This window comes from Eurytemora carolleeae, unplaced genomic scaffold (assembly GCF_000591075.1).
Source record: "Eurytemora carolleeae unplaced genomic scaffold, Eaff_2.0 scaffold187, whole genome shotgun sequence".
Lineage (NCBI taxonomy): Eukaryota > Metazoa > Arthropoda > Copepoda > Calanoida > Temoridae > Eurytemora > Eurytemora carolleeae.
The window spans coordinates 178786-196021 of record NW_019396083.1 but is presented as its reverse complement, the minus strand read 5'-3'; the positions used below and the strand labels follow the sequence as shown (position 1 = coordinate 196021).

The window sequence follows — 17236 nt, the reverse complement described above, 5'->3', positions numbered from 1 at the left end:
TAAAAGCAGAATTTCAAATATGTAACGAAAAAATACAAAACCTTGTTTCACAAATGAAATGAAATGGGTTGCATCGTTTCAATTTGTTAAAATTAACTTTAATAAATGTCAGAAAGGTTACTGATGCAGGCGGAGCTAAAGAGAGAGAAATTTAAAAATAGATTAATTACTGTTTCACATTATACTTTTTAATGAATTCTGTTAGATCAAATAATATAAGGATCAAAAAATAAAAGACCACCGGAGGGATTTTATTTTCACTGGAGGGGTTTCAAAAAATGCTTTTTACAATTTAAAACTTTACGCAGGGTGATTTACATTCCACTGGAGGGATTCAGATGTCCTTCCTGGGGGGTTATAATTCCACTGGAGGGATTCAGATGTCCTACCTGGGGGGTTATAACTCCACTGGAGGGATTCAGATATCCTTCCTATGGGTTTATAATTCCACTGGAGGGATTCCGTTATCCTTCCAAGGGGTTTATAATTCCACTGGAGGGATTCAGATATCCTTCCCGGGGGGTTATAATTCCACTGGAGGGATTCAGTTATCCTTCCAAGGAGTTTATAATTCCACTAGAGGGATTCAGATATCCGTCCTGGGGGTTTAAAATTCCACTGGAGGGATTCAATTATCCTTCTTAGGGGTTTATAACTCCACTGGAGGGATTCAGATATTCTTCCTGGGGGTTTATAATTCCACTGGAGGGATTCAGTAGGACATCTGAATCCCTCCAGTGGAATGTAAATCACCCTGCGTAAAGTTTTGAATTGTAAAAAGCATTTTTTCAAATCCCTCCAGTGAAAAAAAATTCCCTCCGCTGGTTACACACAAAAAAAATTCATATTAGGAGTGTCAGCGGCTTTCTTTATTTGGCATTGTGCATTTTGGTGTAAATTTCATTTTGAATTAAATAATTTAAATTTTTAAATTCATCTTATGCATGGTTGGGCAGACAAATCTTATAAAGGGTATAGTTTTGGATCGCAAATCACTTGAATTTATGTGCAAAGTCCCTTGAACAGTTGAAACACCAATTTTGTTTAAATTTGTAAAATGGCAGCACAGTTTTTATAGATATTTTGTTTATATTTATTCATTAGTTGTTCAGTTGAAGGATAGAAGGATACATTTTATAATAAACTCTGTTTATATTTTTATCCATAGGATGTTTAGTTGAAGGATAGAAGGATATACATTTTATAATACAATATGTTTATATTTTATCCATTAGTTGTTTAGTTGAAGGATAGAAGGATACATTTTATAATACAATCTGTTTATATTTTACCCATTAGTTGTTTAGTTGAAGGATAGAGAAGGATACATTTTATAATAAAATCTGTTTATATTTTACCCATTAGTTGTTTAGTTGAAGGATAGAAGGATACATTTTATAATAAAATCTGTTTATATTTATCCATTAGTTGTTAAGTTGAAGGATAGAGAAGGATACATTTTATAATAAAATCTGTTTATATTTTATCCATAGGATGTTTAGTTGAAGGATAGAAGGATACATTTTATAATAAAATCTGCATTATTTCTTGCTAAGGTAGAAATGAGGCGAAATATATTTCAATGGAATCAGAAAGTGGAGAGAGGAGGGAAAGGAGGTAGGAATGGGCTTTTTGCTTCTTTCTTAAAAATTTGGTCTTCTGCTATTTCATTTTACTTGCAAATATTTAAAATTGATGAAAACTTTGTTAACGTACTTAAAATTTGTTAGCATTATATGTAAACATTAAACAATTTTAGTTTTTTCTTAAAGAAAAAATACACTTTTTGCCATTTTATTAATCATCAATCATATTACAAGTGTTAATAAATTATTTATGTAATCCATATTAATTGTGGTGTAAGCTTCAAGGGATGAAAAATAGAGATTGAAGCGTTTCTAAAAAATATCTATATTTTCAAAGGATCAATATTAATTATATATTTAAATCAAAAGCAATATTCATTAAAGCTTTTTTAATAAAAAATTTTTAGTTAAGGGCAAAAATGAGATTTTAAAGTATTTTTTTTATATGATGTAATTATACTTAAATGGAATACATGCGTAATTTCAAGTGACCCTCCATTTATAGAGTGGCATATCCGATGTACCTTTGAAACCCTATATTTCTCCATCATTTTTGAAGCAAGAAATGCACGAGTCACTTTTGTAAAGAAACCAAAAATAAAAATAATTAGTTTTCAAAATGGAAAACATGGATATTTAATGCAATACTTGATCAGACAAAGCTTTGAAGGGTATTGTTGTGAATCAGAATATATTTTATTTCTTTTCTTAATCTTTTAGTTTGGGTGAGTGCAATGCAATGCAATGTAGAATGTAGATTGCCTGAGGAAGGGAAATGCGAGCAAATTTAATATTAAAAGAGCTCCCCCTCTCGCATGCCCCTGTTTAAACTACTAAAGTTATTTATACTTACTTGTTTTGTTTCTTGTTAAATATATGTTATCGTATGTACAGAAGATTAAAAAAGGCTGTACTACACTATTCAGATAAGTTCCTACACTTTGATATCAGTTATGCTTATTGATCACTATAAGACACTCTGTTCAAGATTATAAAACGTTCAAACTGTCAAAATTTAAGTAAAAGTGTATTTCAAGTATTTCTCGCTGTGTTTTGTAAATCTGCTTTCTCAAGATATTATGCAATCTGCTTTCTTCATGTTTAAGTTTAAAAATTTAATAAAACTTGCAAATCTTTGAAAGGGAAGTGAAGTAGAGTAGGTTTTCAAGATATCGTTTGTAGCAATTAACATTTTTTAAAAGAATTTCTAAATAGCGGGAGTCATAAAAGTGAAATAAGAAAATAATATAAAATAATAAGTACTAGTAAATACCCTTTAGCTTTAAAAATATTAAAAAACTCAGATTGGTTTAATGTCGTCTTCCTTTAGCACATATTTATTGGTCTAATTGTAAAAACATATTTTATTGCGATCACACCAGAAATTTTTGAAAATTCAGGTTTTTTTTTTATCGATTTAATAGTGTGAAATGGAAAATAAGTATTTTGTTTTATTGTAAAGAGTGTCTATATATATACTTTTCTTGTCAGGGTGTGTGTCTGTTTGATTTTATCCAATAAACGTCAAAACTGCTGAATATCGGGCCCAAATTATTCATTATATGCTTGTATTTCGAATTCATGATTTATATTTTACCATGAAAATAAATCACGAAACCTTGATGTTGAAATGTTATTTCTATATATTTCCCTGCAGTTATATATATACTGAGGATCGTCATGAGCCATTATGTTTTAATTCTTTTTTCATAAAATCTGAAGTTTAAAAATTGAAATATATATATATTATGGAGGACGTAGCGTCGGTCTCCAAATAACACAAGGAGTCTAACTTCAGTATATATTTGATTCTAAGATAACAAGTCTATAGGTATATCGGTAGGAATCACATGAATCGAACTAGAGAGAATGCAGTGTAGAATTCTCCAGCTCTCTTCTTTGTTCCTGGCTTTGTTGTAAGGAGGCCGCTGGGTCTCGTCTTCCACAATATATTCTTAAAATATGTTTAGCACATTTTCTATTGTTTATTTAATTCGGTTTTGTGCTGGTTACTGTTTTTATTATGTTTGACATTCTTCAGCATATATAGATATATATACATAAATATACTTTGCTTGTCTGTCTGTCTGTTTTTTCTTAGTTTGTCTGTCCATCTGTATCCGAAAAACGTAAAACAGCTGAACTGATCGGACCCAATTTTGTGTGGGACCTCACACGACCCAAGGGAAGGAATATTTGAAAGCTCTAAATGAAAAAATGTGTGTTAAACTATTTGATATTTGTTGAATTTTAAAAATGCGGAAAAAAGATATATTATTTTCCATGAAATTTTTTTTCATAGCTGTATATTAAACAAAGAGAAGATGCTCACAGATAAAGCCACAATTAAAACTTAAATAGAATATGGTCAAGAAGCGCCCTAAAAGTCTAGTAATTATATACTCTTTGTTGTTATATATTAAAATGTGTTTATTACGCTAATTAATTTATTTAAAATATCAAAATATGATAAATCATTCATGTTACGATTTCATGATTTACATTTTACTTGTAGAAATTACGAAACCTCAACATTTGAATGTTATTTCTAACTTCTACTTTAACTGCTCTTTAAAGGTTTAGTCTATCGTCAACACCGATTTAAAATGTTATTTCTAGATTTTCTTGCAGTTGTAGAAAACAGGTAGAAAACCATGGACATTCATTTTTTCATCTTAATTAGACACTGTAAGAAAATTTCAATATTTATTTAGGAATTGTTCTTTTGGTAAATAAAAGACTAACACTGAGTAAAGCTGGAGGTTTTTAGGCCTCCGTGTGTCAAGATATTTGAATTACAAACTACAAACAAGCTGTTTTCAATGTTAAACTATAGATATATTTACTTTTAATAGAAAAAATTACAAACTTTGCTTTGTTCCGTAGAGGTCGATTTTGGCCATTTTAAAATCCTGTGTTGACAAAGCGGTCGATATCGACCACTGTCCCTATCTCTAAAACTATGCATTGTATGAAAAAATTGAAATAGTTCTGTTCCGCAGGGAATATTTCTAAAAAAAAAATAAAAAATAAAAAATATTTTGAAAAATATTAAGTTCGGACATAGCAGTTAAGAGAGGGTACAATGCAAAAATATCAGAATATCAAATGCCAAATGATCAAAAATATTTAAATGATCAAAATAATGTACGCTAAACAGTTAATTTTAAAGTTTAAGGTATTCTTGAGCATATTTGTATGATACAACGTCTGTAAAATCCAAGCTATTTGATGGCTCTAAATTTGACAAAGAACAATTTTATTTTTATTGAATGTCCTTATTAGTATTAGTATTAACGAGGAACCTTCAATTCAATGTTCCTCGTGGGTACATTCCTTAATTATAACGTTCCTTTTATTATGTAGCCTCAATAATAACGAGCTAACATAATCACTCTTTAATTTGAAAGTAATGAGATAACATAATTTCTCTCTAATTTAAAAATGAAAACTAGCCCCCGTGCATGTAGTTTGAAACCATGCACAAAGTTATGTTTAGCATTTTCTAATATGCGATTACACAAACTGTGTTTGTAATACCTCTCAGTCTTATTGCATACAAATATGCTATCCTTTTATAAATAATGTAGTTTGTTTTCCTGAAATGCTGTCTTATCAATACTTGAATACAAATGTATCATCAATTGTAGCAGGAAAAAACGATAAAATGTATCCGTTTGATTTCTTCTTAATTAATTTAAAAATGTTGTATCGTAAAATAGCTTTATTTAATACATGTGAACAATTTTGTACAACTAATATAATCTCGATACGGAGATAATAAAAAGAATGTTGAGTAAAATCACATTTTAATGGCAACAATCAATTTAAGATTATTAAGAGTGAAAAATCGGATTTTTTTTCTGAAATAAAACTTAAAAATAAGATGTAGAGATGAAAAAGACCAGTCCAAATGATAGCTTTATGTATCTGGCTAAAAAAGAGTTTTTTTTTACATTTACCAGTTATATTTAATGTAAAATCTAAAACAAATTTTTTCAGGTTGGCGAATCATATTTTTCTGCAAATATCTGAACAAGGACAGTACAAAAGGTCGGATAAATTTTCACATTTTACTCTTAAACCCTGGGAGCAACTCCAAAATCCTGGGAGAAACTCCAAAACCCTGGGAGCAACTCCAAAATTCTGGGAGCAACTCCAAAACCCTGAGAGCAACTCCAAAATCCTGGGAGAAACTCCAAAACCCTGGGAGCAACTCCAAAATCCTGGGAGCATCTCCAAAATCCTGGGAGCAACTCCAAAACCCTGGGAGCAACTCCAAAATCCTGGGAGAAACTCCAAAACCCTGGGAGCAACTCTAAAATCCTGGAAGCAACTCCAAAACCCTGGGAGCAACTCCAAAATTCTAGGAGCAACTCCAAAACCCTGGGAGCAATTCCAAAATCCTGGGAGCAACTCCAAAATCCTGGGAGCAACTCCAAAACCCTGGGCGCACTCCAAAACCCTGAGAGAAGCCACCAATCCCTCTTCAAACCCCCCTTCATAAAATTTTTAGAAATTCGTGTAATCTTTTGAACTTCTTCTTTATATCAATTTACCTATTTTGTTGAGAATGAAATATTTGTTTCTTTCAATTTTTTGATTTTCTTTCAACACCAAGACTCTGCAGTAGGGTACAGTGAAACGTGTTGTAAAATAAATGTTAATATGAAGTTGTCTGGTTTCACAAAATAACTGTTTTTTTTTGTAGTTTTTGTATTCCAAAAAATCATACCTTATTTAACTATTTAAATGTTTCAACTCCGAATACAGCCTTAAAATTAGAAAAAGATACGTTACACCAAATTTCTATTTATGTTTCTGTTTGTGATTTAAGAATCACAAACGTCATCTTCATTACAAATGCATTTAGAATAAAATTTGACAAAGAAAAGTAGGTAATTTTTGAGAATGTTTGAGATTTGACCCCCCCCCCCCCCTAAAAAAATTGATATGCAACCTGGCCTAGCCACGGCCGAGCCTTGGCTCCCAGCCTGTCTATAACCTTTAAATAATATTTAAAGTCTCTCTAGCTAAGTTGCCTATGGGGGGGGGGGGGGCCCTGAGCAGCGGTTATCGGAAAGATTCAAAAATGTCTGCTTATTTTGATGTTGACTGCACCCTACTGTGCAGAGCAGAGTTTTCATCAATCATGGTCTATATTTTCTACAAATATTGTTTAACTTATTCAAAAAAACTGGAAATACAACTTTATAATATAAAGTCTCTAAAAGTTTGTTGAAAATAAACAAGTTGAAGTGGAATTCAAAGTACCACTGGTCAAATACTTGCTCATACAAATCTTTAACGGATTTCTAATAAAATAAATCTAAACTTTCTTTTAAAATTTGTTTTAAAGAAAATATAGGGGTCCCCGATATAAACCTGGTGGCCATGGAGAAAACTTGGATCTTTTATTAAATATATATATATAGTGTTCTGCACAAAAGAAATGAAATGGTGTCTTCCTATTTCACTGTTTTATGGATCTTACTGAATATCTATGCTGCAACCTATGCTTACAACTTTAGAATGGTGGATATCGAGATAAATACTTGATACTCTCTTTTTCTTAATATCGAGACTAACCTAATCTTGTACTTGTATCCTGAAAAGTGCATGAAATTCAACCAATCAGAGTCGCGTATATGAAGCCGAAAAATTGATAATTTTGCGCGCCATTTAAGATTATATACAGAACTATATCCAAGAAAGAACGGTTTAAGAAGAAAATCAAAAGTGTGTCCATTGGATACTCAGATTAAGTAATCGGGATTAAGGATATCTCATTCTAAAGTTTTCAGTTCTGATGGTGTAAACTTTATAATGTTTCACTCTGAAAGTACATTCATTAAATTGAAAATCATGCGGTTCCCATGTCAAACTAAACTAAATTACACGTATGATTGAATTCTGATATGTTATCAATCAAAACTCTACTGATTGGAGAGTTTTTAATTTCATTTCCTGATATTACTGATTACAGGAGCTCTGTATACTGCAAAATGACCATAGGAAGTCAGTATAATAACATTCCAACAGAATTTATACATTTTCAAATCCCACGATATCTATTCTATTGAAATATATTTGGATTTAGTATGAAACTACATATTTGAAAGAAAACTCAGAAACCCGGAACCAATTTCTCACATATTCAATTCTGTGCCACACTACTATCTCATAAAGGCAAGGAGATTATTTTCTTGTATAACACTCAGCAAATCATCACAATCGAACCCATTTCACGAATTTAGATTTGCCATTTTTTCTTTCTTATACATTCACACAATACCAGTGTACATTTAAATATTCATTCATTCCTAGTTTTGATTTTACCGCCAATTGACCAAAGCGACAGACCTGTGTGCTTTTGGCGATATGATTTAAAATTCTAAGCTCTAACTGTTAATGTTTACTTTATTTCATTTACTAATTAGAACTATTAGCATAAAAAAGGAATTAAAATTTCCATTTTTAAAAATATGTTTTTCTCCCACTTGAGTATAAAATAAAACCTAGAGAAGTCACGAGGTTGCAAATTCTCATTTTTTTACTGTTTTAAAATCCGTAGACAGCGTGACCAAGTTCTGAGAATTTCTCAGGAATTTCCGGAGAAGTAATCAGGAGAAATTCTCAGGATTTTCTAGGGGTAAATTCCGGAGAAATTCCCAGGAATTTCTTGAAACTAATTCGCTCAATAAATTCCCCTAAAAGTCCGTAAACATGGTGACCAAGTCCTAAGAATTCTCAGGAATTTCTCGAAACTGTGATCCCACAAAAATTTCTGGGGGATTTCTCGAGAATTTCCGAAGAATCAGCTACAGGAAATAATTTTCGAGAAATTCCTCGGAAATTCTTCAAAGAAAGTCGGAGAATCTGGAGACATTCTTCACTTTTGTTACCTGGGGAGATTGCAAATAGTCATTTATATTTTTACTGTTTTAAGTGCAACAAACAAACCAAAACTTCCAAATAGTATTTTCAATTTGAAATTCCAGCCGGAAACTCGGTATTGAAATTCTGCACATTTTGTTCGCAACTTTTACAATTTCCTTTGCATGTTGTAAAAACCATGAAATAAAAGAAAAGTTCAATCTGCTTTTTATTTATCTGTTTTAAAGACAAATTATAACTCCGGTTCAAAAAAAATAAAAATTTAAATTCTTTTTCTTGAATTCCATCAAGATTTGTTTTGAAGAGAGCATGCCTATTTTGGTTCGCGGCCAGTGAAATGTATCTTGTCAAAATTGTAACAACCAATAACATTGACAACGACTTGAAATTGTTAACAGCCCATCTTCTGAAAAATAAAAATTATCAAGTTAAGAAAAAATCCCTGCACCGAAGGTTACGGTTCATTTGATGTATAGGGCCGACTTTTAAGCGGCTAAAGCAAGTTGTTCAGTATCTATATATATAAAAAATATTAATCTCTAGATGTCTAAGTATAACTCATGGACTCCTTTTTTTGTTACATTTAAGTTAAGTGGGTTGCATTTCATAGGAATAGTTTAGTTTCCAGGTAAAGCTGGGTTCCCAAGCTAGTATTAAATACATAAAGACAAAAAAACGAATCATCCAAGCATCATGGTAAGATTAATGTGAGGTCCTACATACAATTTTGTTGTAAAATACTAATTCTTTTATCTGTGACTGTTTTGTGTATAAATTATCTTTTTCTGAGGAAATAAATATTCAATGTTTTATTCTTCATTACACAACCATTTATCTCCGCAAATATCTGAAGGAAATACAAAAATAAAACTCAGAAGTACTTTATTGGAAGTTTCTTAGCCCGCTTGACAATCAGCGGGGATACAAACGTTTATTTTTGAGAAACCACAAAAAAAATGATCACTTTTTAGCTGTGAAAACAAGAGCATCATTGTTATTTTTAAAGATTTAAAAAATATGCTTGCAATACACTTAATATACACTGTACTGGTAAAAGTGAAATAAAACACCAATGATTAAACAGTTTAAAGGCTTAAAAAGGTTTTAAGGCTGAGGGGTCAGAATGTATGTAAAGCCTGGGTTGGGGCCTCTCACGCCCAACCCCCCTAAAAAAAGCCTTAGAGAATAGGTGTAGGGCTGAAATGCATCTTCATAGCCCAATTTTCAAGGACAGCTCATTGAAAAAAAATATGACCAATAACTTTAATGCATGTTGAAAAATGCAAAAGAGGGGTCACAGACAGAACCCTACTCTATGGATTAAAAGAAATTTAACAAAAAACTTTAAAATTGTCTCTGGAGACTGATTCTAAAACAGAATTTTTTATAGTACATGTTTTAGCATATAATTTACCTCTTCCTGAAGCTTTAACGGTACTCTTCATAACTACCAGATAAGAAAGGGTTCAATACCCTTGCAGGTCTAGCCTGTTCAATATCTTGGTTTTGGGTTTAGATTGTTTGGCTTTATTCTTGGATTGGATTGTTTGGCTTTATACTTGGATTGGATTGTTTGGCTTCATTCTTGGATTGCATTGTTTGGCTTTATTCTTGGATTTGATTGTTTGGCTTTATTTCCTCCGCTTTGGAGCATTGAACTATCAGGTACTATATACAAGTTGAGAACCCTTTGGGTTGGGTTCTCAAAATTATGCAAATCTAAAAATGGATAAACCTGAGGTGCCTAGAATTTTTTAGGTACGCTCCTATTATAATTTGATTGTTATATTTTAACATTAAAGAACAAACGATTTCTTAATTGTTCTGCCGTATACACTGAAGGAGTTGAGTTCTTGCCACAAACTCTGATTTTCAAATCTCTATATCTTTATAACTCAATGTCGTAGACCTTAGTTATTTCAAACTATAAATACTTAAGACAACATAATCTAGGTTTGAACCATCAGGTTGCTAAGATATTGAGATCAGAAGATTTGAGTTTGTGGCAAAAACTCAATTCTTTAATCTATATTTATTTATCATCATTTAAGACATTTAGTAAATGCAGAAAATAGGTAGTTTTGAAAGTGTAGGGTAGAATTTTTTAAACTCCAAATAAAGTCGGAGTTCTAGGATTGCAGGAGTAGAGAAGGATTTGTTCTGACAAGAATTATCTTTTCTGCAAAGTAGATGGAACTACTTCTTCAGATCTTTTTATATCCTTCAAGTTAAACTCTGCATGCAAATTTCAAAAAGATTTTGTTGATTTATTTTACTAAACTTTCTAAACATAGAGTTGAAGTTTAGCACTAACTCACACAAGGTTCTGACCTCTTATCAGAAAGAATAAAGCATACGACAATCATTTAACAGTTTTTGGTATTTATTTTAAGCATATGCACTCAATTTGCTAATTATTCTATTTGTTGCTATGTCTAAAGTTTGTAAAAAATGTAATAAAATTAGGTTTTAACGGATGATAGTATAGGAAAACAGTAGGGTTTAGATTAAACTATCTCTCTTGAGGTTATAACAACACACAAAGGTGAAATTAAATTTCAGTTTTCAATAAAGAATAAATAAACAACTTTTCTTTGGACTCTAAAATTTGAAAAAAATACTTTTTACGATTATATCCTAGATACTAACTAGTTAAATTTTTGTAAGTCAACTATTTTCAGGCAATTATTTTCTAAAAATCCTATTGATCAAAATAAAAAAAATAAAAAAAGAGGAAAGCAACCAAGTTAATTAACAAAATTGACTTTTTTTGAATCATGAATCTTGAATCTTGAATTTTGAATCTTGAATCTTGAATCTTGAATCTTGAATCTTGAATCTTGAATCTTGAACCTTGATTGCAACTGGGAAAAAGTGTATTTGGAACTTTAATCTTTTACTTTTGATGCAGAAGTGATTTACCAAAAATGTTTAATTATCTTTTTTTTTTCTTGGTGAATTATTCAAAGAAATTTTAACAAATTTGATAATTTCCCCCTCTCCTCCTCCTCATGGCCCTAAACCCACTTTTCCCTCCCTAATAGACCAGTTAAGAGTAATGCTTTAAATCATGAAAAGTTCAAAGTTGGAAAGTAATATTTCATTTAAAACTGACAAATAATGCATCATAAAATATTTATAAATCCAAAAATATTTCTGTCGTTATACTTTATTATTTTTTTTTTTTTTAAATATTCTCATAAATGCAGTATTTTGATATTTATTCATTTACCACTTTCTCATTTTTAATTATATACTTTTATTATTTGAACAATGATGTCATAAAAAGGCGAAATATTAATTTATTTTTCTTTAAGTGTGGAAAGTTTAGTGTACTAAAAAGAAAAACTTCGTAGAATGTTTGCAAAAAGGTAATTATTCATACTAAAATGAAAAAAAGAGATAAAGGAATTGAGACTTTGCCGCAAACTCTGATTTTCTTATCTTTTCAACCCAATGTCGTAGACCTTAGATATTTCAAACTATGAATTCTTCTAGATCAAAAAACCTAAGCTTGAAATATCGATGGTTTTTGCCCTTGGCAAAGACTCAATTCCTTTTAGAATAAAACACGGGAAAAGGTTGATATTTACCATTATAAGCTCCAACGAATTGTCTGATTGATTTGTTGTACTGTTCCGGTTTGCTTAATACTGACTGTATATGTAATGTACAGCTTGCCCTAGCTGTTTAAAAGCCGGCCCGGTACGTGATTTGTTTTACAGTTAAACTACGTAATAAAACTTGTTTATATTTGTCAAATATGAAATCATATTTTGTAAAAATGTAGATATATAATTACAAGGGTTAAAGAATAGCACTATTTTAAACCAAAGTTACATAAGTATAAACATTTTTCTAGAATTATTGAGTAACTATATTTTAGTTGATTAGTTTTTTGATAATGAAAATAATAAAGCCTTCATAAATTGGAAACAACAAGAAGATAAATAGCAAAACTCTTCTTTAATTATGTAATAACTTTTGCAGGAAAACACCCCCCCCCCCACCTGCAAACGCTCTTCCTCCCTCCCTCTCTCCTTCCCTCCCTCCTCAAATAAGTGTAATATTTTTAAATATTTAATTTTTCTATAATTTACACAAGCCTCAAAATGACATTGTTATAACATGAATTATATATTCTTGAGCTTATAATGTAGGTTTTTATTTGCAATGAATTATTTTTATGAGTGTTTAATACAATTTAAAACTATATACGGGTTCCAAAATTAAAAATAGGGTTGTATCTTCTAATGTTTTTTTGTTAATTTTTTCCTGGTATAATTTAGTTTTTTTCCCCCTCTTTTTATATACATGTACTATTAAGGCCTCCAAATAATCATTGCAACCTGATGGTGTAAACCTTTAATATTTTAAACTTTGATAATTTTGTCTAACTGAACTTATATTCTACGACATTGGGTTGCAAAGATAGGGATTAGAAAATCAGAATTTGACAGAGTTCAATTGTAGCATGAATACATAAACTTGTTATTAACTGTTCACATGTTCAAGTAAAGACTGATTAGCTTATTGCTAGCGTACTGCCTTCATGATATTCAAACTTGAGTTCGAATTTCATCAGAAATCCAGGGGAAACTATGAAAATGAGAAGATAAATATTTTGCAAATTGCAACGAAAGAGGCCCTAGGGACATTAATAAGCAAAGATGTCAGAAGAAATTGCAGTACAGTTCTCCAGGGATCGATGATCTAGGAATACCAATCACAAGGGGTCAGGCTAAATATCCACAGATCCCCTGATTGACCCTTAGAAGTAGGTAGAATTTAGTCAAGAATTTCCAATCATCCTAATCAGTCAATTTAAACCAATGGTGTCACACCTTAAACACTATGTCACTGTGGCATTTTAAAATTAATCACAAAGGAATTGAGTTTTTGCCACAAACTCTGATATTCTAAGCCTGATATCTAGCTTTACAATCCAATCTCGAGATATTTCAAACTATGAATTCTGTTAGAATATGTAATTAAAGTTTGAAATATTAAAGGGTTAAACCATAAGGCTGCACAGATATAGGGATTCGAAAATTTGAGTTTGCGGCAAAATTACAAAATTGTTACATGGGGTGAATTTATTTATTTAAGTTATTCCATACATAAAATTTACACAGGAGGGAGGTGGAAAGGTGAACCACTATGGCCTATAACCAAAATAGGAAATGTTCACAAGACATTGTAGGAATCAAATCTATTTTTAAATGTGTTCGGGGCCGGGCTTTAAATTCTTATATGGTTTGATTTGCAAACAAAAAAATAACAAATCTAGCATAACAATGTGTCATGAAAACAAAATTGTTTACTTGTTTGTGATGTTGCATGAGGTTTACATAATTTATTAATTAAACAAATGGAAATAATAAATGTTTCTTAAGTTGTAAAAAGTAATTTTGTTCCAATTATAGAGTCAACTAGAACAAGAACTCTAAATTCCATAAATCAAAACGTGAATTTAGATTTTTACTAAATAGAGAACAAGAAAATTTTGGAACAGGAAAATAACATTTAAAAATATTTAAACAGTATTTGAGGTTAGAAACAAAGCAGTTATAGCTTAAAAATCAATGATATATAATGTATCAATTTTTTATCTAGACAACTTCGATGTCATACTTATTGAGATTTTGATCCAAGGTTATAATGCAGGGAAAGTTATTTCAGAGGTGTACGTATCTTTTGTACTGCAGTGTACTGTCTCTTAGCGGTAATGTAAACACAAGACGGATGTCAAAGCCTCACGACATGGGATCCATCTTTCACATAAAAAATCAATGAAATATTCTGGTCAAAGGAAACTATTATGTGAATTATCAAAAATTAAAATTAAATGCTGTTATTCTCCACGGAAACTAAACAAACACTGATGCATCTATTTTTGTTTACAAATTCTGCCCAGAGAGAAATGGTTTCAATATGTGCGCAGAGTATACGCAACAGCAATTAACTTTCCTTGCCTTATAACCTTGTTTTGATTGTTGTTTAAGGATTCGGTTGCATGTAAATCGGACTTGCCAAGGGGTACCTAAAATTAAGTCTACCTTCCCTTTAATGAAAAAGGTTCATAATCTTTGGTCGCGTCATTGATGATATTTTTGTTAAGTTAAGTTTTCAAATTAGTTTAATAAATTGTTATTTTTGTTTTTATTTCTCCGGAAACTTAAATTGACTCAAATTCCAAAGAGAATTACTTTCAAGTTTTAGGAATTTACTCTTAGGTTAATCCTACAGTATAATAATCAGAAAACTCTGGAATAGGAAATTGACTTTTAGACTCAAGTTATGACTTTGAATAGTCCAATGAACATGAGGCACATCAACTGTTTAGTGTAAACAGATCCATTACACTTAATAAGTGATTTAATAACATCAAATCCACTTTGTTATTGTTTTAGTGTTGTCTTACTATTCTACAGTTTTCTCGTTATCACTCTGTAGGAGAAGAATTCTTTATTTGATCAATCGTGTGGAAGATATCTAATTATTTCCTCCACTTTAAAAAAGAAATAGAGAATCCATAATTGAAACTATACAAACAATTTGAATATTTTCCACAAATCCCTGTATCTTTGCAACCAAAATGTCGGAGCCCTAATTTGTTTCTAACTATGAATTTACTTAGGTGGCAAAGAAAATTTTAGTGGTGGCAAAGACTTAATTCCATTTAAAGATTAATCACAGATATTTCATTCATTCTTTTTCAGACAAAACATTTGTGGTTCGGACAAACCCCTCTATAAATTCAGAAATAATTGTAAAATCAAGGTTATAATGCAAGGAAAGTTATTTCAGAGGTGTACGCATTTTTTGTACTGCGGTGTACTGTCTCTGGGCGGTAATGTAAACACAAGACGGATGTCGAAGCCTGACTTGGGATCCATCTTTCACATAAAAAAATCAATGAAATATTATGGTCATAGGAAACTATTATGTGAATTATCAATATTTAAGGCTTTAACCTCATCGGATACTAAACGAACACTGATGCATCTACACTTGTTAACAAATTCCGCCCAGAGAGAACTGGTGTCAATATGTATATGTATTTGTTTTCAAAATGATGTATTTTGAAATAATGAACATGGTTTAATAAAATTTGTCCTGCTAAATATGTAAGTTTAATGTACGTATAATAGCTCTTTAAATAAGTGTTCTAAATTACATGCTGAATAAAGTAATTTAAAATAATTGTTCAATGCAAACTTTCTATTGTTTCAGCAGGCTTATCAAGCTACACTCAGCAGTATAATTATTTCTATGTAACTATTAATGCATACAGAGGGGTGAAAAAACAGTTTGACAGAATTACCAATTTTAAAATTGAAGAAGTAATATATTTTGTTTTACACTTTCCCATTAATTTCATCAATTTTCTTATTCACATTTTTTCATCAATTAATCCAACAAATCAAACAACATTATGAAGCATCAATGAAAGTGTTTTTCTACTTTTTACCATGACTTTTCTTTCTGTCAAAATGACAATAAAAAACAAATAAAATTCATTCCAACTGTAAGACTCCAATATCTATAAACTGCTAAGGGAAGAGTGAGTAACGGTAAACAAATTTTAAAAATGAAAAACTCTTTATCCATTATTTTTTTTCGGATGCAGGAACCACAAGAATTTAAGATATTAGCAGAATTCAATATGATTAAAGTACATAATCTAACCTGCTCTTTTGTTATGAAGTGGTTAAGTGTGTTAGAAAAATCACCACATGAATAAATGGATCACAATGTCAGGCTTTCTCTTGACATGCAGAAATACACATTTTTCTTTTGAAAGATGAAGTTTCTCCATGGAGAATTAAACTGTAAAGGATTTAAATCCAAACATTTGATTCAAATTTTAAAATTTGTTCGCTTTGTATTAAAATAGTTAGAGGGCTGGGAGGTAATTCATTTCCAGGCTGTTCTTTTTTCTATATTTCTCTTTATACCTGTATGGATGCAGAACAGTTATGTAAAAATTCCAAAGAACGAAACCTTTGGTGTGGAGAGATATAGTTTATCTTAAACAATTGATCTCAATATCCAATGCGTGTTCTCTGAAATTAACATACTATCCCTGCAGGGTATGAACACAGCGTGATATCATAGAAGAATAGATTTAATCCATGCTAAAGTCTGCAGGTTATCACACTTTTGTTATCATTATCTTGAATTCTCTATTTTCTGAATTTATCAGCAAACTCTGATTTTCTAATTTTTTGTAACTTGTTGTCGTAGACCTTTGATATTTCAGACCATAAAATCTTTGAAATATTAAAGCTTTACACCATCAGGTTGCAAAGCTATATGGATTAGAAAATTTGAATTTGCAGCAAAAACTTATTTTTTTTTTAATGTCGCCGGCCTTTGCATTAAAAATCAAGGAAAATTATGGAAGACTCGAATATTAAAGAAACAAATAACTTAGTAAAATAACTTATTTTCGAAGATAAGTGTTAATTTTTATTATTACCACCTACTCTAAGTATTAAGTTATAGCATACTTATTGTTCTAGTTTTCGTCTGGGTTTTTAAATAATTTAAAAAAATCGATTCTTGTAATCGAATCTCATGAAATTTCCAACCTCGTGATTGTTGAAGCGCACCAACTTGCAGTTTTACTGTTATGGCAACTTCTTATTCTGTATTATTCCTTATTATACTATTGTTAAATGAAGAATTATAGTCCTTAAGCTCCCTAAATTTGAATATTACTGTGTGATAGTTAATCAAATATATCA

General features: G+C 30.6%; 1 protein-coding gene across 1 annotated transcript in view; it reads right to left on the bottom strand.

Annotated features, from left to right (window-relative positions):
* LOC111717731 (solute carrier family 35 member G1) overlaps positions 1-2547 on the bottom strand; it is a 28416-nt gene extending 25869 nt beyond the window's left edge. The window contains exon 1 of the mRNA XM_023493207.1: positions 2440-2547. The gene's annotated coding sequence lies outside the window, so the exon portion shown is untranslated. The remainder of the gene's footprint in view (positions 1-2439) is intronic.
* Between the last annotated feature and the right edge of the window lie 14689 nt (positions 2548-17236).